General features: G+C 40.7%; 1 long non-coding RNA gene across 5 annotated transcripts in view; it reads right to left on the bottom strand.

The window, feature by feature from the left end:
- Nucleotides 1-12208: 12208 nt before the first annotated feature.
- Nucleotides 12209-24339, bottom strand: part of LOC123585133 — a 154635-nt gene continuing 142504 nt past the window's right edge. For 3 of the 5 annotated variants that reach the window (XR_006705928.1, XR_006705931.1, XR_006705929.1), the window contains one exon: nucleotides 13100-17592. This is a non-coding gene — a long non-coding RNA (uncharacterized LOC123585133). Of the gene's footprint in view, nucleotides 12538-13099; nucleotides 17593-24339 lie in introns of those variants that run through there. The other 2 variants (XR_006705932.1, XR_006705930.1) reach the window with 2 other exon arrangements.

Here is a 24339-nt window from a genome sequence, read left to right as displayed (position 1 = left end):
CCACGGTGAAAATTTCCCCGACGTTTCCAACCGCTTGTAATTGGAGGGAAACAACCCTGTGGAGTCTCTTCGGACCTGCTAAGCACTTGCTATTACCCCATCTCCCTTAATCCTCAACGGCCCTGCAAAAGTATTCTTCGTCCCACATTATAAAAGGAGAAACAGGTCCAAATGAATTTATGTAACTTGTCTAAAGTTACAAAGCTAGTAAATGCAGATTTACTATGACCGCAGTTGAAAGCCTGTTTTTCCCTGCGAGCGATGGCTTTGTTTATTTGTATCACTAATGTCTTATATCTCCTCAGCTGAAGCTTCACAGATAATTTCAGTTGAAAAAGAAATTCTGCTGCTGATTGCCGAAGACTTGAGCGGTGGACAAAAAGAACTGTGGGAGATCATAGGGATCGGGCAGTATTCGGGTTAAAAAGAACGGCCACTTACCAGCTGCTCTATGAGATTGACATAAAAGTTTCTCTGCCAAGAAGCAAGAATGTAGTCATGCACTGGGAGAACAATTTGCTGATGTTTATCTTTCAAGAAAACGGAGGTTAACGAAAAGAATGTATCATAGGTTGAAGACAAACTACCATCTCAGAAAAGCTGAAACATAATTCACAAAATGGCCTTTATTTCACATTCATCAGCTTTGAACTAACTACACACCTTCTCTATTATCTCACAAGAAGATAAATAATCGGCCGCCTCTTCTCTCCATTAGAAGCTGTTGGACACTGTTGGTCTGTCTGGAATTGAGCAGGTAATACCACCCCCATTGTATAGATGATGTTCAAAAAACTATTAAGTTTTTCTCCAAAAGATTCTTGTGCATCAATTATGGGCCGAACATTGCAACTAGCAGTTAACCCTGGATTTGGTGACTTCTTAAGATCCCTCTCAATCAATAGTCTATTCTTTTCTGTGACTAGTCTAAAGATCAGATTCTCCCAAAATTTATGAACCCATCTAAGGTCATTGGAAGAATCTATAAACCCATGAAGGGGAGACTTTTTTCTTTCTTATGACCTCTGCTAAAACTATATTTCCAGGGGCGCCTGGGTGGCGCAGTCGGTTAAGCGTCCGACTTCAGCCAGGTCACGATCTCGCGGTCCGGGAGTTCGAGCCCCGCGTCAGGCTCTGGGCTGATGGCTCAGAACCTGGAGCCTGTTTCTGATTCTGTGTCTCCCTCTCTCTCTGCCCCTACCCCGTTCATACTCTGTCTCTCTCTGTCCCAAAAATAAATAAACATTGGAAAAAAAAAATTAAAAAAAAAAAAAACTATATTTCCAGCATTGTTGGGGCTAAGATTCTTCCCTTTAAGATCTACTTGTAACAGCATATTGATTGAGCATTATGAAACCCTTGTAAGGGGTTTAGGAGCTCATTTTACCCACTCCTAGTCCTCTTTCTAACACCCATACTTAGATTTAACACCTCCAGTGATGAGGATTGCTCCTCTGCCTGTGCCATTTTAAGAAACTCTTCCTGCTATTTATTTAAAAACCGTCTTCCAGTGACCTTTACCTATAAGTCATAACCCTTTGTTATTGAACCTGGAAGTATAGGTCCAGATAGTTTTGAAAAATGACTCTATGGTATAATCATAAGCCCAGGGCAATACTAGTTTATAAGCGTTTCTCTGGCTTCCAATCTGGTTTAGGACGTGTCCCAGACTTTTCATTGTATGATGAGATTTTACTAGAATAGTTGCCTTAGAATAATTTGTGATTAGTTGGGTGGGCTTCCTCCCTCTTTGTCCTTCCAGCTCTACCACGGTCTCATCTAGCCGTGGGTAAGGATGTACTCGCCGTGCACAGGGCTCTTATTCTCATCTGTGGCTAAATCTGAAAGATGACAAGTGATAAGTCATCTCTTCTCCTGATCCTTAGCACCTCCCTTTCAGAAACAGCTTGCTGATGAAATGAAGCCTGCTCAGACACAGGCCCTTGGGTGCCGCTGTCTCCTTCCAGTCTCAGATAGTTCTGGGAACAGTCAACACTCTACTGGTGCACAACTCAGTTGTACCGTGACGGGTGGCTGCAAAATACATGAAACCACCAGGTCACAGTCAGCAGGGGGACTGTGCATGAGAAACATGGTAATTTATAGTTTAGGTACATGTGGAATAAATGAAGGGAATAGAGGCAGAACAGCCCTGTCTGCGAAGCAGGACGAGAGTGGTTTGAACAGTTTAGGTACTGTTGTTTTATCATTTATTGTACAGTGTAAAATCTACAACTGTTTATTTTATTGCGTGACAATGTTCTTTTATTTTGCAATAAAGACTTTTAGCAGCAATACATTTTTTAAAAAAGGAAGCCTGTGTGTAGTTGAAGGATAAGAAGCGAAATTTTGATGGCTCAAGAAAGTTAACAATGAACTTGTGCAAAATGTGTCTTACTTAACATTTACCCTCCGCCATGGGGCCTCAGGGGTGTAGCTGACTGCGTGGAAACCAGAAGGCCAAGTCTGCTGGAGAGGCATCAGCAGTTACTTCAAAAGGTAGTATATAGTATATAAAGACTGTGCTCTCTTTACAACCACAGAAAGTCCCATTCGTATCATTCCAAGAGATACAACTTTTCATTTAGATCCAATGGCTATTCTATGTCACTTTCACTCTATTTTTTTTTTTTTTTCCGAGAGAGCACAAGCAAGGGAGCGGCAGAGGGAGAGGGAGAGAGAATCTCAATCAGGCTCCATGCCCAGTGAGGAGCCCAACACAGGGCTTGATCTCATGACCCCGAGCTCATGACCTGAGCTGAAATCAAGAGTTGGACACTTAACCGACTGAGCCACCCAGGCACCCCAACTCGTGTTTTATTCCGAGATTTTTTGTTCCTGAATTCATACTCAAGCAACAGCTGTTAGCATGTGGCATCGTGAACAACAGAAGAAATTCACAGTAAAATGTGGAGTATTGTGCCAGTGTCATCAGATTCTACAAATAAAAAAATTAGCTCATCCCAATTATGCTTCTTTTCCCCTCGGTTCAATGTAATCAAAGCCAACCTTGTAGAAATTCATTCTTTTGACAGTGTAACATTTGACATTATTGTGAATGTCAGAGAGTTAGCTAAAATGTTTGACATTGAAGATAAAATTATGTTTTGACAATGAGTACACAGCACAGATTTTGGTGAACCACAATGTTCTTAATAAAATAAGAAGCTCGTGAAGCAGAGAATTGGATATGATGCACAACATACCTCATAATTACATCCAAATAAGCTGTGATATTCTACCAAATGATATAGAAACTGTAGTGGTCAGGGGTGCCTGGGTCACTCAGTTGGTTAAGTGCCCGACTCTTGGTTTTGGCTCAGGTCTTGATCTCACAGTTCATGAGTTCAAGCCCTGCATCGTGCTCGGAGTCTGCATGGGATTCTCTCTCTTCCTCTCTCTCTCTGCCCCTCCCATGCTCTCTCTCTCTCTCAAAATCAATAAATCAACTTAAAAAAAAGTCTGTTAAAAAAAAAGAAACTGTAGTGGTGAAACTGTAAAACTGTGTTTTTAAGTATACAGAGTAACTAAATTCCATAATTTTTTGACAGCGCTGATTTTAAATTTTAAGGAGGTACTGTGGCATGGCAATATGTGTTTTCTTTCTTTGCTATTTGAAATCAGCTTTTAAAAATGAGCTTTTGAAGAACTACTTTGTAAAGTTACCCAAGTGCCCTGCAGTAAAAAAAAAATACATATATATGTATACATATATACGTAAGATTATTATATATATATTATATATATATAAGATTTCTATAAACTGGAATTGAACTTTTCAAAATAAGTTGGAAATATTTAAGTCAAGTATTTGATGAATGGAACAGAAAAGTTCCATATACAAAGCATTTGAAGCTTTGTATATATTGTATTTACTGAACCGCTTTGAATATTTATGTTGAATATATTGAAAACAAACTTGCGAAGAGAAAGGCATTGACATGTATCCCTACAAAAACAAACAAGAAACTGATTGAATTAAATGGTGAGCGTTCAAGTAGTTTACATAATAATTTTTTAGATCCATAGGCACTAAAAACATTAATGGTAGTCAGCAAGGATTTGCTTCGTGCCAGCTACTGAGCAAAGCACGTCATACGCTTTGTCTTTAATATTCCCAAGTATGAAGGAACAGTAATAGTAAAAAGGAACAGTAATAACAATGTTATTATCCTGGTTTTTTTTTTTTTTGATGTGATTTTTGTTTGCTTTTTGTCTTTGTTTTTAGATGAAGAGTCTGAGCTGAAAAGAGCCACCTGAATTTATCCTAGATTATGGAGCCGCCGGCAAAGCCAAGGAGCTGATACATTTCTCTGTCCAGCCAAGCCAAGGAGCTGATGCATTTCTCTGTCCGGCAAAGCCAAGGAGCTGATGCATTTCTCTGTGACTCCAGATCTGTGTCACAGCCATAACACCGCAGCGTAGCTCCGCCAGCCAGTAATTGCTCGGTCCTTTGAAACCTATGCTTCACCCCTGACACTGTTACCAAACCTTAGTTTGCATTGTGTGTACTATAAGAAAAAGTACTCAAAGGTTTCCCAGGATTTATTTTCCAAATCCAAAAGTATATGGCCACATTAAACTTTTTATTGATTTGTGTTTAATTAAATGTGCTATCCCCTCCTGGTTAGAATCTCAATTTGCTTTTGGGAAGACAATAAAAGTTTCGTTGTTTTTTTTTTTTAACTCTTTCAATTTACAAATGAGGAATCTGGAACCTACAATGCTTCATGACATCCTCAAACATACAATGCAAGCTGAGGGCAGAGCTGGGTCCAGAAGCCTTGAAGTTTAGCTCTCTCCCCTGGTACATTTCGCGACTTCAGACGGACCTTTCCGCCTCCCCAGGAAAGTTTAGCATGAGTCTGAGTCGTCACTCATAGCCACAGAGAACCCAACAGTGGTTTTGCAGATGTGGAAAGATCTTATGGTCTCTGGGTGTTCAGAGACCAGAAAATTGTAGGGAAGTCAAGAATGGCCGCTCTAGCAAGAAAGAAACACTCTTGAGAGAGCGCGGACTGGAGGAAAATAGGCACACTGACGTTGCTTATACTTTTATTAAAGTCCATTGTTTCTGAAAGAACATTGTCATTTGCAGGAAGCAAAGAGTGTAGGTCTGAAAGTCTTCCCTGACTCACTTCCAGAGAAATGAAGAACAGGACCCGTGTGGCTCCCAGCCACCCATGCTAACAAGAGGTCTCCTCAAAGGCCCTTTCCCTGGGTGTTCAGTTGATATCATCAGCCTAAAGTGTCTCCAACTGGAACTGGCTGCTCCCAGAAATCTGTCAGCTGAGTGTTTGGAAGAAACTGAGAAATCCTTGAAAAACATGAAGGGATCAAAAGTACTTATTAAAGTATTTTCAAAAGAGCTCTGGGTTTAATAAGAAGCAAATGAGATCAGATAGAGAGGAATCTGGAGACTGGTTCTGGTGTGGAAAACTCCTTGTGGCAAAGACCAGAAGAAAGGAACATACCAACGGGAACAGAGCTTATTTGGAAGCAGGGTGTTAGTGTGCAAGTAAATTGCTCTGCCCTTGAACCTGGAGGAGTGTGCAGAAGTAAGCAATTACTTAAGCAGACACATCTTTCCTGAGAGATCTGATCCAAGGAAAATAGTGAATTACAACAAAAATTGTAAGGAAAAGAGAGGAAACACCCAGTCTTCTCTCTTAACTGAGAGCCTTTTCATGTCTCCAGAAGACTTGCAACCTAGAGTCCGGACTTTATTTATGCATTAGTCAGTTGTTGGCACTCTAACGAGTTTCATTAAAAGAAAGTTCTAGAAAAAAATATGGATTTTCTTCTCTCACCAGCCAGCCAGCCAGCCAACCAGCCAACGAACCAACCAGACAAAACTACCTTCTATACACTTTTAGAGTAAAATGTAATTTAAATGCACGTTATTAGGTAGAACAATTGTCCATGGAAAAGAAAATCCATTCACTTAATAAACTCCAAATCATTGACTAGGCCAGAAACAGCCAATGCCCAGGGCTACACAAACACTGACGCATCAGAGCTAGCATAGATTTCTTCCATAGAAAATTAGAACCCTGTGAGTCTCAGCTCTCAGCACTCTTAGTGAAATTTGGAAAAAAAGGCCAATTTGTAGGGAGATATTTATCTCTAAGGGATTGACCAAACTGATGGCGGCAATCTTCTCTTTTAAATTTCAGGCGTATAATTAATGAATATGGTCAACTATAACACTAAAAATTAAAAATACAGAGAAACACCTAAAACCTGATGTCCCCAGGATATGATGAGAGAGATACTTCATTCACAGCATGTAAGATCTTAAAGCGACATAATCACCTGGGCAAAAATGGCAGTATTTGCAAAAACTTGAATTTAAAAAGTTCATTCTTGTTGACATAGTCATTCCAGTGTAGAAATGTATTCTAAGGAAACTATATACACACACAGTCTTAGCTACAGAATTCTTCACTGTAGTTTTGTTTTATTTTGATTTATTTTTTTAATGTTTATCTTTATTTTTGAGGCAGAGAAAGACAGAGCATGAGCGGGGGAGGGGCAGAGAGAGAGCGAGACACAAAATGTGAAGCAGGCTCCAGGCTCTGAGCTGTCAGCACAGAGCCCGACGTGGGGCTCAAACTCGTCAACTGCAAGATCATGACCTGGGTCGGACGCTCAACCAACTGAGCCACCCAGGCGCCCCTGTAGCTTTGTTTTAAAAAGAAAAATAGGGGCTCCTGGGTGGCTCAGTCGGTTAGGCATCTGACTTCGGCTCAGGTCATGATCTTGAGGTTTGTGAGTTCGAGCCCCACGTCAGTCAGGCTCTGTGCTGACAGCTCAGAGTCTGCAGCCTGTTTCGGATTCTGTGTCTCCCTCTCTCTCTGCCCCTGCCCTGCTCATGCTCTGTCTATCTCTCTCAAAAATAAAGAAACATTTAAAAAATTAAAAGAAAAAAACCCCAAGAAATATCATAAAATTCAATGAAAGGGGATTGATTAAGGAAACTATGGTGTATTCATTTGACAGCCATTTTTTGCAGCCATTAAATAACAGAATTTAAGTATGTCATGAAATATATAAAAATAAATATATTTATATTTATATGACTAAAAGGTAAGCTAAAAGATAATATCACTGTATCCAAAATTGGTAAACAATATTAAGTATATACATGCGTATACTAAAATTTGAATGAAACGTATTTATGTATTTATGGCAGTTATCTCCGGGTGGTAGAATTACAAGGGCTTTTTAATTGTTTTCCTCTATACTTCTATTTTCTAGATATTTGTATTTATAGCTGATATGTCTGATGCAGTATCCAACCTTCCCTTAAGAGCAAACAGCTGCTCTTTGGACACAGGTGACCTTCTGAATGGTCCAGGGGCAATTCTCTGACCCAACCATATCTCATCCTTGGGTTGGTTGGAGAACCTTGAGATGGCTTCATCTTTGAAAGGTGATGAGAGAAGGAAAAAAGAAGAGAGAGGGAGAGAAGAGAGAGAGAGACAGAGAGAGAGAGGGAGAGAGAAATTAGGAGAGATAGTTGGTATCTAAAGCTGCCTCCATTCTCATTTTTAATTGTTTCCTAATGCCAATCAAAGAAAATATGCACCTTATAATCAACCTCCCTTTCTAAAGATGGCTGATGTGTTTCTTGCAAACAGCTACAAAAACACAACAATACCAGGAAAACGAATCTATCATAATTAAGAGAAAAGTTAAATTGCATTTTGAAATAAATCTGTAGCAGGATAATACGTTTTTATGCTTTGTCAATTATAAAAAGATAACTAGACACACTTTTATATTCTTGGCGTTCTGTTGAACAAAGTGTCATTTTCTCAGAGAGTTAAAGTTATTTGCTATGTGTGCTTCTCTGTTTTTATAAGTCTGAGCAAATGACAATGTTGCTTTCCTTGAAACCTGGATAAGATTTTCCTCGTACATGTAAGTCTTCATCTTAGAGAAGTTCACTCCATATTCCACCTTCAATGCAGTTTTCCTTATTTATTAGTCCTTATTGGTCAGCATACCTTTCTGAGAATACACTTTTAGGAATGTTACTGGTCCTCAGTCCACTGTGTTTTGGAAACTCTGAGAATCCACCTGTCCTGCAAGCAGGGAATAATATATTAGAAGAGATTATTGAGTGGATGGATGGGTGGATGGATGGATGGATGGATGGACAGATGGAAGAGACTGCAATATTAATCAAATGTGTTTTTAATGTCTAGGATAGGCTTAGCACTGGGCCAGTCTCTGAGAAGCCATGTCAGTAAGAATCATGAATTCCATCTTTGAGAAGCTTAAAAGAATGTTATGTTGGACTGCAAGTCATTGTTAAGATCCTCCCTAAGAGCAATCTATCTTTATGAGTGGTTCATGCCCCGAAGGCAGGTTGGATCACTCTAAGATATGTGAAGCTCTGGAAAAATTTATCTATATAAATACAGATAACACCTGGAGTCCCCCAAATTAGTGTGTCGGCCCCATTCTGGAGGCCCGATCTCATGTGCTCCCACCAAAGAAATTCCACACCAGCCAGTGGGAGTGATCCACTTGCCATATCAGCCTCTCGAGGCCCTGGGATGGCCCCATGGGTGGCAGGTCTCAGAGCTTCTCACAGCCCCTGGTTGAACCTACAAACGGGATAGCAGGTTGACTGAGATCCATGTGGGTTTCTATCTGGGCAGGGAAAGTCTTGCCTGGGTAGCATTGTGGGCTCCACCTGTTCATAGGCACTAGAAGGGGACTGGAAAATGTTGAGGGAGACGCTTCAAAGCACAGACCTCCATAAGACATGGGGCTTGAGGCAGGAATCCTTGTTTGCCAAGACTAATGGTGGTTCTAAAAGTAGGCATTTCTTTTTTTCCAAATGCCCTTCCCCTGGACTCACTGTTATTCATTTTGTCACAAATGCCCACGGTGTCCAAGGCACTAAACATAATAAGTAATCATCTTGGTAATGGAAAATTCCACCTCCTTACCTAGAGTCTGACAAGCCATCATTGAATTTCCAAACAGCTTACCATCAATGACAGAAGTCTAAATACATACATACTTATAATTACCTTCCAAGGCTCCAAGCACATTAAGGGAGAGAAATATGAACTCTTGCCCCTATATTCATACTTTAATATTTTCTTCTGTTGCCTGATCATCTGGTTTGTGTGGGTCATGAAGCTGATGAGCTAGATGGCTTTCTCCTTCTAAATGAAGAGCCGTCAACCAAATTAGAAGCACTGAGGTAAAAGCCAAGTAGTAAAGGCCACAGGCAGGAGTTAGAGCTGTTTGGACATGGAGGACAGAAGTGGGACGTGGGGAAAAGTGTGGACTCTTGTGCACCCGTGTCCCAGACACAGAGAGAAACCACGAACAAATGCCGAAAGGGTCCTTTTCCTGAAATACCCGGGGACATGGGGTAACTCAAGCAGTGTAGCTATAGGGCACAGGAGATGAAATGGAGTATGTATTCCATTGAAGGGCCATTCTCCTCCTTTGCCTGGGAGCAAAGCAGAACTTTTTTACAGGGAGGATCCATGAGCGGAAGTTCCATCTTGTGACTTAGCCACTTTGCAGGCACCGGCAGATGGTACCCTCTGCACAGGTATCAGTGTCCTCGGAGTAAACACTAGCAGAGACGACAGTTCCAAAGAATTTGCAAGACATTTTGAGGACATCAGCTATTCCTAAGTGGGCTCCAGAGCAGAAAAACACAGCAGGTGCAGCATGGTTACTGTGGCTGACAGACATCAGCTTTTAATTATACACAAGTTAATATAGTGTTTAATACCGATCAAAAGTCTTCCTCCACTTCCCAGGAAAACGTTTCTTAGAAAAATGAAAAGAACTTGTTGTGCCTCTTTGAACAGATCGCTCGATCCTTTGGAGACTCATTTTCCTTATCACAGAGATAGTATGAGGACTAAATACACCCTGAAAGGCTGCTATATCTTTTGTGTTTACTAGTCACGTGGTCATTCTTTTCTGAGGGTCGACAGTTATCACTGTGTTCTTTGGGTACATGGGAGGGTACAGTATCCTAGTTTTTAAAAAACGTGGGCTTCTTTTCTGGATCCTTCTCCTGATTGCCAGTTACAGTGGTGAGTAATTATGTGCAAATGCATGCTCTCCACTGAAAGTTGTAAAAGGCAGAAAACTCATTTCTTCAGCGCCCTTGAAAAGCTACAAGACACTAATGCATGTCTGTGTGCCAGCAGTTTAGAAATGAAAATCTCCACATTCCTTGTGCCTGGTCTCATTAATTCTCCCCACCCCATTGGTGTTAAGGTTTTATAAATAAGCAAGACAGGATTGATTTGTTCCATTTCAGCAAACTGTAAAAGAAAACAGTCAAGAAATCACTCCCATCATCATCCCCCACTGCCTCCCCAGTGTGTTACTCTCTAAAACTGGGCAAAAGCCTTTCCCAATTAGGTGAAAGATGATTTCATTTCAGTAATCTTTAGAGAAGTGATTTCTGGTTTGTGCAAACATGCCAAAATAATGCAGCAGGCCTCATAAAGAGTCCACCTTGATTTCTCTCTGGCTGTGGGAAAACTCAAGATGCAGGAAGACCTGATTACCATATTATGAGGATTTATGGTGTTTAGCTGCACCTATGTGGATGTAGCCTAGAGGAATAGAAGGAACATGGAGGGAAGAATCAGAACACCTCGGGGTGTTGCGGGGGGCGAGGGGGGAGGTGCTTAAAGGTGTCTGGTTCTGGGTTTACAAACGTTTTTAGTAACATCCTGGAAATTCCAGGCAAAGGTTGCCTTTTGGCTACGGATAGGGAGAGGGGCAAGAATCCTCAGCCAGAGCAGATCTACTTTTGCAGACTTCACAGTTGAGGCTTCCATAGATGATCAGTTTCACCCACCAATATAATCTAAAAACCTGTTGTTACATTGGTGGTTTGAATTCTCCCTCCGACTTCTCAGCCGATTCGTCCTGTCACCTCAACAGTTCCAGTGATGGGGGCCCCAAAGCACCCATCTTTGGACAGATGTTCCCTAAATTCCCTTTTAGCTCTATTAATCCATACCAATGTATGAATATAAACAGGAAATGCAATGGTGTGGACATAAATTGAAGCCGTTTGTCTGACATGACTCATTAACTCTACGTAGCTACTCTTCTTCCTATAGCTACTGAGGGCAAAAACAATTTCAAATTTATTTTGTTTTAACATATTTTTCAAAACATGTGAAACTACACCCCCCCTCCCCATCCTGCCTTTTGACACAGGGTGTTGCTTTTTCTCTTCAAGAGGGAAAACATTCACATCAGGATTGATTTAAATTTTTCCCCCTTTTAAATCATAAACAGTCCTGGTACAAGAAACAGTAGCTGTTATTGATTAAAAGTTCATTTGCCTTGCCTGGGCTGATGATTGATACTTGGAGGGGTGGAGGGGTGTTGGATTTTTGGCTGGGAGATTGGAAGTGGGGCAATTTTGTCACATTACCTGTTCTTTATACGAGTGTTAGTGTTGGAGGAAATTTAGGTCTGGGGAAAGAGCTTTTTTTTTCTCCCAAAAAGTTGGTCCAACTTTTTGTTTTATTTTGTTTCTTGCTATGCTGTGTTCATCAGCTTTAAGTAGCGGTAGTGCATATGAGCTTGCGAGAGCCTCTCTAAATGGGCTTTTAATGGTCTGTTGAATAAAGCAGCTACCAGTTCAGGAAATGCATGCATTTTATAGGTGCGGATTTTCAAAGCTTCTATTTGTGAGTGCCAGTTGAGAGGTGCCTTTGTATATGTTCTTCACAGACCCAGTACAGCAATAAAGACCACTTCTGGAAGCATTAAAAAACAAGGAATAAATTTTCTTGTCCCACTTATACTTCTAATGTCAAGAATAATAATTTTTGTGGTTAAAGAAAAAAAAAGTATCTTTCCTTTAGGAAAGTTATTTGAGCCCATCAGAAAATCATAATTTCATAGGAGCGTGGCAATCGAATTCATTGAATGCATTTTCCTGTGATATTTGTAATCAAGGCATAGGGTTTTCAAGAAAGTAAGAAGTGATTAGCAGTTATAACAGAATTCTTAGTGTTTAGTTTTCTAATTTGTATGTGTTATTAACATTATCTCTCTTTTAGTTTTTAACTGAAGCCAACATACACCATATCCTTGAACTTGTCAGTTAGTAGAACATCTGGAAGTAATAGTGATTTTTGCACAACACCGTTTAATATTGACGTATTAAATTTAAAATAACAGAATATATAATATGACACCAGGTTTTATTAGATAGCAATAAAGGCAACAAGTAGCTGTAACCAAACATTTTTTTTTTAATGTGGTGGGAAACCTTAGAATTGAAAGATACTCCATTAAATTTATTTTTCTGAAAAATTGGAAAGACTGTTATTTTTCATATTTAATGGCACAGCACCTTGGCTGAAACTGAAAAAATGGTATTTTGTGGAAGCATAGTTTGAGAACCAGTATCATAAATAGAGATGCATGGAAATTCTGAGGTTTCTAGAGATCTTATATATCACAAGTTGGACTTTTTCAAAGTTGATTTAAAATCCTCAGGACCGTCTAAGTCTGAAACCAAAGGGAAAAAAGCAAATTAAGAAAATGCTGATAAATTTGACTACTGCAAAATGTAGTCCTTTTAGTCTGCTACGTAAAACTAAAATTAAGAATATTTAAAAGGCAAAAAAGAGAAACTGGAAAACATATTTGCAGCATATATTATAATGTATTACAAAACTGAAAATCATGCGAGTTTGTACAATTCCGCAAGTGACCAACTAGTACTTGGGAAGGTAGAAAACAGTGGTCAGAAAATACTAAACAATTTACAAAATAAGAAATACATAAAACAATATTCATAGCAAAAATGACCCAACGTTATTATTATCTTTTGACGCTTATTTATTTATATTTGAGAGAGAGAGAGGAAAAGCAGGAGAGGGGCAGAGAGAGAGGGGGATGCAAAATCCAAAGCAGGATCCAGGTTCTGTGCTGTCAGCGCAGAGCCCAATGCAGGGCTCGAACCCAGGAACTGGGTGATCACAACCTTAGCCGAAGTCAGACGCTTAACTCACTGAGCCACCGAGGCGCCTCCAAATTACTCAGTTACTGCTAATCAGAGGAATCCATATTAAAACAATGAAATAACATTTATTTCTATCAATCAGTGGATTTAGAAAAATGGATGCAGTCAGACCCTGCTATGTATGTTAATATAATTTTTAGAAAAATAATGCAGTAACATCTATCAAAAACTTTAATTTTTTTTTATACTTTTAATATAATCAACATTTCCACTTCCAAACATGGGTTACCATCTCCCAGTTTTTCCTTTATGTTAAGGCTTTTGTAGGACAGTCTGTGTATCATTATTTAAAATTGGAAAGATGGAAATAATCTCATTGCTTAATTCTAAAGGACAGGTTAAGTAAATCACGGGATAACATACTATCATACTATCATAACTAACATATCATACTATCAGGCCTTTAATTATTGTGTTATAAATGTTTCCTTATTGATATTAGTAGGCATTCATCATTTTAATGGGAAAAAAGCAAGTATCAAAGATACGGTATGCCATGATTTTATTTCTGTTAGATTATATGTGTGCAGGAAATGGCTGGAAGTTCATATATCACAGTGTCTATTTGTCATTCTATCTGGGTGGGTGGAATTATGTGTGTTTATTCTGTTTGTGTTTTAGTCTACGCAATTTTTTTTCTATAATGATGATGTGTGTCAGATTGAGGGAGAAAACAAAATGTATTTTCCATCCTGCAGAAGCTATCTAAGGAGACCAAATGACATATCTAGCTTAAGACATGTTATTACCTCCAATAATCGTCTTTCTTTCTCTAAAAATAATCTCTCTTATGGATTCTTCCTCTTTAGAACACTTTTCACCCGTTTTATTCATGGGTCATCTCAGCTGGTGACGACTTTCATATTTCTCCAAGGGAACGTATAGTTTGTTTCTATGCAATAAACTCTTCCAATCACCAGTAATGAAATCAAATCACTCTAAATTAGGGTCTTTGGGAGGGAAAGGCCAAGTCAATGAATAGCTTTGTATGATCTGAATGAATCCCTGAAGAAATAAATCAGACTCTTGGCTTTTATCTTAGTCCCAGCCTTTGGAACAAGAATGTTAACTCAGCCAGCTTAATGCTTAGGAAAACAAAAAACAAAAAACAAAAAAAACAAAAAAAAAAAAAAAAAAAAAAGAAAAGAAAAGAAAATGTTTAGGAAAACCAAAAAAGAAAACAAAACAAAACTTTAAAGTCTCAGTGTCCATAAAAGGATAAAGATACTCATTTGATCCCATTTTTTGAGCATCTACCCAAAAGAGCTTAGTATGGACTAAATATGTTTAAAATGAACATCAGGAACAAACTTACAAGGGAAAAAAGGAGAAATAATGTCTGGATTTTAGAATTGAGAGACCCGAAGGGGTGAAACGCCAGGGGTTCACAGCTCAGCCCTGCATCTTACAAACTGTGAGAATATAAAGAATCCACTTAATCCTTCTGCAGGGAGGTAATACCAAAGTAAGGATGTTATGATTGTTAAGTGAAATGAAATACATCGTGCAGTAAACAATTAGTAAATATCAGTTTCCTTCATTCCCAGGAGAAGAGAAGAGGGCAGAGGAGGAGAAAGCAGGAAATCTCCCTCACCTCCAACCCTCATCTCCAGAATTTCAGGCACAGCCCTAGCAGTCTGGTGGGGGAAATAGATATGTGTATATATATATATATATATATATATATATATATGTGTGTGTGTGTGTGTGTGTGTGTGTGTGTATGTTTGGAGGGAGGAATGATGGGAACGAGGGGATATTTGAAGACAATTTAAACATCCATCTGAGAATCGGAACAGCAGCAACAACAACAAAATCGATAGTCGTAAAAAACAGTAACAACTGAGATAAGACAGTGTCCCAGGCAGCGGTGGGCCCCGAACACATAGATCACTATTTTTGAGACTCATCAGGTTCTCTCCCTGCCTTGCCTCCTCCTGGATCATACCGAGGCATCTCAGGTATGCTGCTTGGTGCTTACCCTGGGTTTGCTATTTGCCATTTGTCAGTTGCTACTTGTCAAATGAGAAAACAATTGTTTTCCTCTCTTTACCCAGAACAATGCTATACAAACACAGAACGTGATCTTTAAAAATGCTTTGAGCTTTAGAGAAGGTAACACTTACACCCAAAATATTATTGGTGTTGCTGTTGTCGTGTGCAGCGTGGTTGAAGGTGTTCAACCTTGGAACTTGCTATTCATCTTGGAACTCTGAAGCTGGAGAAAATTCCACCTCGTTTCCAGCCTAAGCGGGAAATAGTCTGGAGGAGAGGTGAAATTTTAGGAGCTCTTGAACCGTGGTGAATGTGGAGGAAATTTGATTAAAAAAATAGTTTACGAAGGGCACGGTGGGGGCTGGTGATCGGGAAAATCGGAATGGACATGTGGTATGTACCTCGCACTGAGTGTGGTTTGAGAGAGTTGGTGTGAATTAGGAATATCATGAATGTGAAATACATCCACCACAAGGTCTGCTATTGTGGGTTTGAGTTTGGAATCCTGAAGTGTTTCTTTAGGATCAAAGCTTTGGCAGAGGGAGGTGGGCATGGGGACAGGTTCCAGTCTGGCCAGAAGCAAAAGCTCTACATTTTCCTCAGGAGACATGTAGTCTGAGAAAATACATTTGGTTGCTCTGAGTGTACGTGTTCACATTTATTTTGGAGTCCTTTTTGAAATTTCTGAAGTGAAAATGCCTGTACTCTGAAACAGGGCAATCATGACAGCTGTTAATTCTCTGACTCTCTGTCTCTGTCACACACACACACACACACACACACACACACACACACACTAACCAGTATTTACTCTTTGATGTTTTATTAGTGCCACTACTTTTGGGGGCACACAGTGAATTGGAAAGAGTCCTCCTGAGGTCCATTTGAAGCTCTCTGCCCAAACTCTCTGGAGGAAAGGAAGAGCCATGCCCCAGTGAATCTCAGCACATTTTTTTCTACCATAAGTCAGGTTAGTTTTATTTGAGGTCAAAACGGCAATTGAAGTAGGAAATATGCTCCTGGTATTTGGAGAAGGAGAAGGGGATCTGGGCAGACCCAGGCCGCTCTGGCCCGGGTGTCTTACTATGTCCCAGGGCAGAGGTAGCACTGCCACTCCACTGCGTCACATGAAGAACACCCAATTGGGAAGGACAGCCCTGAGCGTTTGGGCCAGATGTTCACAGCATCTTGCACCTTCCCAGGAAATTGATTTTGGGATAAAGGCGAAGCAGATGACTGGCAAAGGCTCCTGTGATGGAAATTGAAAATGTCAGGGAACAAAAGACATAGGAAATAAGAGTTCCCTTTGGATGCAGCTCTCTCAGCAACATCCTGTTCCCAGCCATGAGCCCACCACTCGGCCGGAGGGAATGAAATCCAAAAGGGAATTTGGCCCCATTTCCTCTGACCTCTTGAGGTGGCAGTGGAGAAGGATGGCTCCCCATTCCCCATCTCCCAGTCTCCCTTTTCTCCCTCCAAATGGATGACTTTAGGGGGAGCAAAGTCTCTCCTCGCCCACCAAGTGGCATAGAAGCCAATTCTTAGAGTAAGGTATTAGATGTTATTTATATCTGTAGCTCTACTCCCTAGCAATAAGTACTCAATAAATGTTTGTTCATTGTGTGTGTGTGTGTGTGTGTGGTGACGGTGGCGGGGGGGGGGGGGGGGCGCGGTGATGGTTAAGATTTCTGGAGCGCCTCCCCTGGGTCAGGGTGCCAGGCCCAGGGACATAGTTTTATGTGAGCTATCTCACTCACCTCTTCTACCGGTTCGACGAAGTAGGTCGTCAGAACTTCTCAGAAAATGGAGGCACGTGGAAATTAATGTCATATTTGAGCTGTGAGTGGTTGGTGTTTGAATCGCGAACTGTCCACTCCAAAGAATGATCTCCTTCCATACCGTGGTGATGATTATATCCTCTCAGGCAATGCGTAGGCAGCACCATACTTGCAAGGTGTGAAGTTGGACAACATCTGCTATTGTATCACTGTAGAAAAAGGTTCTCCAAACTCCAATTGTTCCCACATGTTGGCTGATAGACCAAATCGCTTCTAAGTTCTTTTCTGAAGGAATCCCTTGGACTCAAAATCAGGGCAGAGTCATGTAAAAGATTACTGAAATGGAGTCTTTGAATGTACTTCTAGCATTTCCCCTCACTGGATGTGATACTACGTGAATCAGGTTGCCCTCCGGAGCTTCAGTTTATTCAGCAATCAGGAATATGTCCCATCACCTGTACTCTCACCACGGAGAATGGTCTTAACTCAAGGATTAAATTAGATGGGCTTCGTGAGAGAATTTGAAATCCGCCAGATTGTTAAGGTCAGAGACACTGTCTTTTATCTTTGTAAACCCCAAAACACCTGGGAAAGTGCTCAACAGGTTTGTGAAATGGGTGAACTGGTATAGCTTTACATTCAAATACAAGACTTCCATGTTTCTGGTTCAATTTAGATAGTTGTCATGGCAATCAGCGGTCTCTTCCTTTCCAGTGGCCTAGGGGAGGTGGCGGTAACTTAGAGGGCACTGGTTGTCTGGCGAACCTAAGGAGAGGGTTTGAGATAGTTAGAGTCGAGCCATCTGAAGGTGCACGGCTTCAGCAAAAAACCTAGAACCTAAGACTAACGTGGGTAGCAGGCTGCCCACCTTCAAGGACACATATGTACTTGAACAACAAACATATCAATGATGACCAATGTTGACCGATCACAACCAGATCCTCCGAATGTTACAGAAAGAAGAGTTCTTGAATGATACCAGAGAAGTGGGAGATTTCCTCTGTGGTTATCAACATGGCAAAGACCTGGATTTTGATTTTCTACCATCCTGACTGGAACATATTAAATTAGATTTAAAGAAACAAATGTGTGTGACACTTAATTGCCATGGCATTAGGAATTAAAGTTCATACTTGTTAGAAAGGCCATACATAACTTTTGACCTAAGAGTTGGTTATGTAGCCCATATAAAATGTGTGTAAGTGACTTACCACCACATGAAGACGCTTCCTAATTAATAAATGTGGCTGTACGAAGCCTTTTGGGAAGCTCTGGTAGAAAACACTCCCATAGATCATTCAGAAGCTTTTAAATTTTTTTTATGTTTATTTATTTTTGAGAGAGAGAGAGAGAGAGAGAGAGCGCGCATGTGTGGGGGAGGGGCAGAGAGCGAGAGGGAGACACAGAGTCCGTAGCAGGCTCCAGGCTCTGAGCTGTCAGCACAGAGCCCTATGTGGGGATTGAACCCACGACCGCAAGATCATGACATGGGCCGAAGTCGGACGCTCAACCGACTGAGCCACCCAGGCACCCCCAGAAGCTCCTTTAAATCCTGTTTATATTCATGTTATTGTTTAGGCTTTATGCATGTAAATTGACCTGAGCCACACAACAACCCCACAAGGTAGATGATAATATTACCATTTTACAGATCATGGAAGACAAGTGACAAAGACAATAATCCAATAATCAACCTTCTATATTTAACAGTGGTCCAGAAAAGCTGTGTGTGTTCCCACGGACTAACAGTTATTGATTCTGAATGCTCAGCTCATGTGACAGGTGTCTTGGCAAACAGGAAATGGATGACAGAGCCTTCTAATAACTGTGTAATTTTAAGAGGCAGATCAAGAAGACATGAGTATTGGATGGGGAGCAGATGGCTTTCATATTTCTTTACTATGTAGTATGCAGTGAAGAGAATGCAGAGTCCACTTGGGTGATGGAAAACCAAAGTTTCCTGGCATGTCTAACACTTACGACTCTCCTCTTCTGCTTAGGGAAAACACAAAACACATCACAAGCACTAATTGAACAAGCACTCTTGAGGTCTGATCATCAAATTATCTTCAAGAGGTTGGAGAGAGAGAGAGAGCATAAAAAAAGAAAGAAAAAAAGTATTAGAACAAAGACCAACAGCAATATTTTGTTCTTTGTTCCCATGGTCTCATCATAGCTGAATCAAGTTGCATGCATATATTAACTCTGAAAGATGTGAAGGATAACCTTCTTGATTCTGACAGCTGGTGTTGCACAGCAACTGGGGTCATGGATTCCACAGCCTTAGTGGGTATATTGTCAAAATGTTTTGGTTAAGGAGAATAAAAAATCAACATCTCTCCCTTCAAACCTTGTCTACCCTAAAATACTTTCCAACAAAATTAAGTAATACATCCATCAAATCATGTGATTTTTCAGTCAGCTTCTCCTGTCCATTCTGCACACTTTTCTTCCTCCCTTGATTGTTGCCACAGCATCAGAACCACCCACCCCTCCAGCTTCATTTAGAGCAGCCTCCACTGGGCCTAGGTATTTTGATTACAACCACAGATTGACTGACCTCCCATCCTCCCATTTTCCTTCCAGGGACGCTTGTGGTTTAAGCTAAATACCATGCAACTCTAACCACTTAAAACAGAGCCACTGATTAAGACACAGCTATAACAATTGGATGCAAAGCTCCTGTTCTGAGAGTGACCAACATCCTGTGCCCTGACAAACAGCCAGTCCAAACACACTGGAGGCTAAATGGAGCTTTGGTGGAAGAGTGGTTAATTGTGTGTTGGTTCCCATGGACAGAGTCCATGTTTCCATGTGTCATTTCCAGACTATCCAAGAGGAATTATAGGAGAGGCCAGATGAAAGGCTTGGTATGAGTGATAAATAGGAGCGAGAAAAGTGGAGACTAGTTGGGTTAGATGAACTCCTGAGAAGGTTATTCGTGGACATTAAAGCTGGGCATTGTGCCCTACATGGCTTGGATGTAAGCTGTCCTTGCTTGGATGCCTGAAGTCCTATCTTCATAGGTTCAATGTTAGGTTCCAATTCCTCATCACAAAGCTTTATTTGATCTATTTTGGTTTCTATTTGACTACAGATGTTTATTGAGCACCTTCTATGTGCCAGGTACTAAATGCCAGAAATAAGAAATGAACAAGACAGATAAGGTCTCTGCCTGGTTTGCATCCCATTGGTGGAAACAGAAAATGGACAAGTAAACAAGGTTACTTTGGATCATAGTAAGTGCTATGAGGAAAAATAAAGGAATTAAACAGGGAGAGATGCAAAAGAGTAACTGGGATACTAGAAATCCCCTTTATTTATTTATTTTATTTTTTTTTTAATTTTTTTTTTCAACGTTTATTTATTTTTGGGACAGAGAGAGACAGAGCATGAACGGGGGAGGGGCAGAGAGAGAGGGAGACACAGAATCGGAAACAGGCTCCAGGCTCTGAGCCATCAGCCCAGAGCCTGACGCGAGGCTCGAACTCACAGACCGCGAGATCGTGACCTGGCTGAAGTCGGGCGCTTAACCGACTGCGCCACCCAGGCGCCCCTAGAAATCCCCTTTAAATTAGGTGTTCAAGAAATGCCTTCCACAGTGGAAAGTGGAGGAAATCGTGAGAGGAGACGGAGCCAGTGACAGGAAGATCTGGGGGCGGGAGATCACAGAAAGCATTCGGAGGGAGGGGGGAGAACTACACGAGACAGTCGTAAGGTAGGAACTTAGGATTTGTGTGTCCTAAAGGAAGCCATGTGACTGAAGCATCCTGAAGAGAGAAGAGAGAAGACCAGAGGAGGTTGGGGAGGTCAAGAGAAGCTACATCATGAAGGACTATAGGCCATGGGAAAGAGTTAAGATTTTACTCCAAACACATTTTGCTTTCTTCACTTCAACTCAGTGGTCCATTCTCCTAAGTTTGCATTGACGGTTTGATCGCTACATTAGGGATATCCAATCCTAATCTTTGGCCAATACCAAATTGAATTATAAGTATATAGCATTGAACTGTAAGTATATAGATTGGAAACCATTCACTAATGGCTCTTTCCATTAAGCTTTTTTTTTTTTTTAATTTTTTTTTTCAATGTTTATTTATTTTTTGGGGGACAGAGAGAGACAGAGCATGAACGGGGGAGGGGCAGAGAGAGAGGGAGACACAGAAACGGAAACAGGCTCCAGGCTCTGAGCCATCAGCCCAAAGCCTGACACGGGGCTCAAACTCACGGACCGCGAGATCGTGACCTGGCTGAAGTCGGACACTTAACCGACTGCGCCACCCAGGTGCCCCTCCATTAAGCTTTTTATGGCAAGGATCTGTTCTCTCATTTGGCATGTCCCACTCAATAGCTTCTCATAATTTAACATTCTGCTTTGGCAGAAAATAGACATTAATTCGAGAGAATGGCTTTTGGAGATAGATTTTACTTTTGTCAGTTATCGATGATGGAAAAACTATAAAGGATGTCTTTCTGAAAAGGGGCAGGTGATACCTCTCTTAGCCTGTTGTTAGATCCAAACGAACAGTTTTATGTGAGAGAAAAAAATTGAGATTCCAACTCAAACTTTCTAAGTTTTAAGTCTAAGTTTACTAAGAAACTGTGTGTTAAGTAAGGCTATGCACCTGCAGTGAAATACTGAGTAAAATCAAAGACTCAAGCCTGGAACTAGTTTTCCCAAAAATGTACACTGAACAGTTTCCGCCACATGATTTTACAGGAGTATCCATAATCTGCCATTTCCCAGGCATCTGGGCTCATGAATATTCAGACAGGTAGAGTGCTGAATACTTTATTGAATGATGACATCTGGCACTCCTGGATTAAGTGATGCTTCTAGTCCTAGGAGAAATAACGTAGGTTACTACTAAGCATAGTCGTTTTTATATAGAGTTCACTTATTAATGAAAAAATACATTCTCTATCAGTTCAATGAATTTTTTCTAGGCAATAATCTTGTACAGGATGTGCTAAGGTCTAGAGAAATACGAAGTTCCATATTTACAACCTTGTACCTGATATTCACTAGTTGTTTTTTTTTTTTTTTTTATGAAGTTTTGTTTTTAAGCCCCAGGTACTATTCAAGATACTGAGTCTACTTGTGTCTCTGAGAAATTTTATGACCTTATTTGATAAGCTGCAATAAACCTACTTTAATAAAAATCTGAAACTCTAGGATCTAAGTGTTAAATTGGCCCCAAGGAAATTTCTGGAAATGTATGGGGCCATGGTGAACCGTAGACCCCAGCTCAAGACTGTTTGACCAAGGACCCTTGGGGATTATTAATGTGTGTGAAAATCTTTTGTACATTTTGTCTTTCCATTTCTAAGGCACAACAACTACAGGCATAGATCGTAGGCGAAGTATATTTACATTTCTTAAATCCATGTTTCCAATTCCAAACTATGCATTCAGATCCTGTTGGTGGTGGCGAAAGGAATCCCTAGACTTGGACATTCCTTGCTTTAAAGTGTAGGGTATTGTATATTTCCCCAATATTTGTGCCTTACTGCTCCTTTGAGAACACAGATTCTCTGCATTGATGCTTCATTTCTTCACTAGCAACCCCCACATCAGATCTTAATGGTCAAGGTGCCCACTATACATAAGTCTTTTCTCTAAAAATATCAAATCGTCCAGAACTGATAGCTTTCATGGAAAGTCCATTACTTTGTTACTTCTGGCAGGCACATGTGTTTTCCTTTGGCTGGCCAGGCTAGTGGTGTTTCCAGCAGCATGGATAACTGGCGACCCCGTGTAGTTCCTTCTCTTAAGCCTGTCAAAGTCTTGTCTGACACAGGTAAACTGGACATGACTATATAAACATACCAGGGCATTTGGTGACACCTTTAAACTGTGACACCTTGCCAGAAAGTCTCCCTAGCATGTCAGTGAGTGGTTAAAGCTTTCTGGGTCCAGTACAGTGCTTCACCACAAGATAAGATTTCTGCAAGCAGAACTTTGTCTTCAAGGTTTACATTTTGTTTAAAACTTAAGCTCCAAAAACTTCAGGTCAAATTCCATTGCCATTGATTTTCCCCTTGCCATTCAGGGTTGGACAGTCCCCAAGGGTTCCTTCTGGAACCTTGAGCCCATTCCTTTCCAGTTGCGTTTCTGCCCTTTTCACTTCTCAGCCGTAAGTGTGTTTATCCTGACTCATATACTACCTTTCCCTTCCAGAACACGTTTAAATAAAATTGTAAATAGGGATCCAAGTTGCTTTTTCATTTCACATTCCACGGAATTAGTGAGAGGGAGAGTGGCTTTGGCACTCTCCATACTCTTGTATAGAACACCCTCCATACTCTTGTATAGAACTGCCCTCGGGGGAGGACTCATTGGCTTTCCACGTTCTGCTGAAGCTGATGGACAAAGCATGGGAAAGTCAGACATTTGCCCTGTAAAATAATCCTCCAGTACTTGTGCTGTCCTCTCATTTCTATCATGCTAAGCATTCTATTTAAAATACATCTTTGTGGGGAGCCTGCGCGGCTCAGTTGGTTATGCGTCCAACTCTTGATCGCAGCTCGAGTAGTGATCTCATGGTTGGTGAGTTCTGGCCCCACATTGGACTCTGCGCTTACAGCATGGAGCCTGCTGGGAATTCTCTCTCCCTCTCTCTGCCCCTACCCACTCGTGCTCTCACTCTCACTCTCAAAATAAATAAATAAACGTTAAAAAATTAAAAAATATATATACTCCGTTGTTTTCCTCCACAGGAAAACTCTCATAAAGTAACGACCACAGTTTTCACTCAGCACCTTGCCTCTCCTCTTGGTGGACTCTCAATTAGTGTGTGTTGAATTGAATTGAAAACCAGTTACACGAACTGGTTAGGTTTAACCTGGTCTTAGAACACAGCCTGAGTAGTTGATAGCTCTTCTCCTTAAATTTTCTATTTTCGGGTACTCTTTGTATTTTTCAAGTCTGAAACTTTTAAACACAAGGGGCTAAAGAATTTCATCCATAGCCACAGTGGCTGAAGTGTTTTAATTCCAAGGTAAAAATATGTACTGCCTCATCTGTAGCCTGCATATAGATTTTTGTTTGGATCTTCAAGATAAATTTGCCTTCTAAAAGATCACCTAGGATAATGGAAGAGAAGCTTCCATCTATCTTTACTAAAAATAAAACCTCTAGGCTTAATGGAACACAAGATGTCTCCCTTGCACGAGATATAATGCAGCTGGGGTAGAATTCTCTGATGGGTTTTTAGCGAAAAATGCCCTAGTCTCCTTCTCATTCCCTGAAGCACTGGGTAGCTGCCAACTCATTCAGAATCTGTAGGCATCTGGTAAAGCTCTGGTTTGATTGCCTCGGTCAGGTTGGATAGAAGTAGACCCAGACATGCTCTTCTAGACATGGCTTCTCTGTTATTGCCTTGAAGTTTATCCACTCTGTAAGCTCAATCACCTTGAAAATTACCCTTAGTTTTCCATCACTCACATTACCTTAGTCAGTTTCTTAGCTACTTGGATTTTGTGTGGAATATTTATCAAATTAAAACACAC

Source organism: Leopardus geoffroyi, chromosome C3, assembly GCF_018350155.1.
Source record: "Leopardus geoffroyi isolate Oge1 chromosome C3, O.geoffroyi_Oge1_pat1.0, whole genome shotgun sequence".
NCBI classification, from domain to species: domain Eukaryota; kingdom Metazoa; phylum Chordata; class Mammalia; order Carnivora; family Felidae; genus Leopardus; species Leopardus geoffroyi.
Note: the sequence above shows the minus strand (reverse complement) of the source record. Positions and strands in the feature narration are given on the sequence as shown.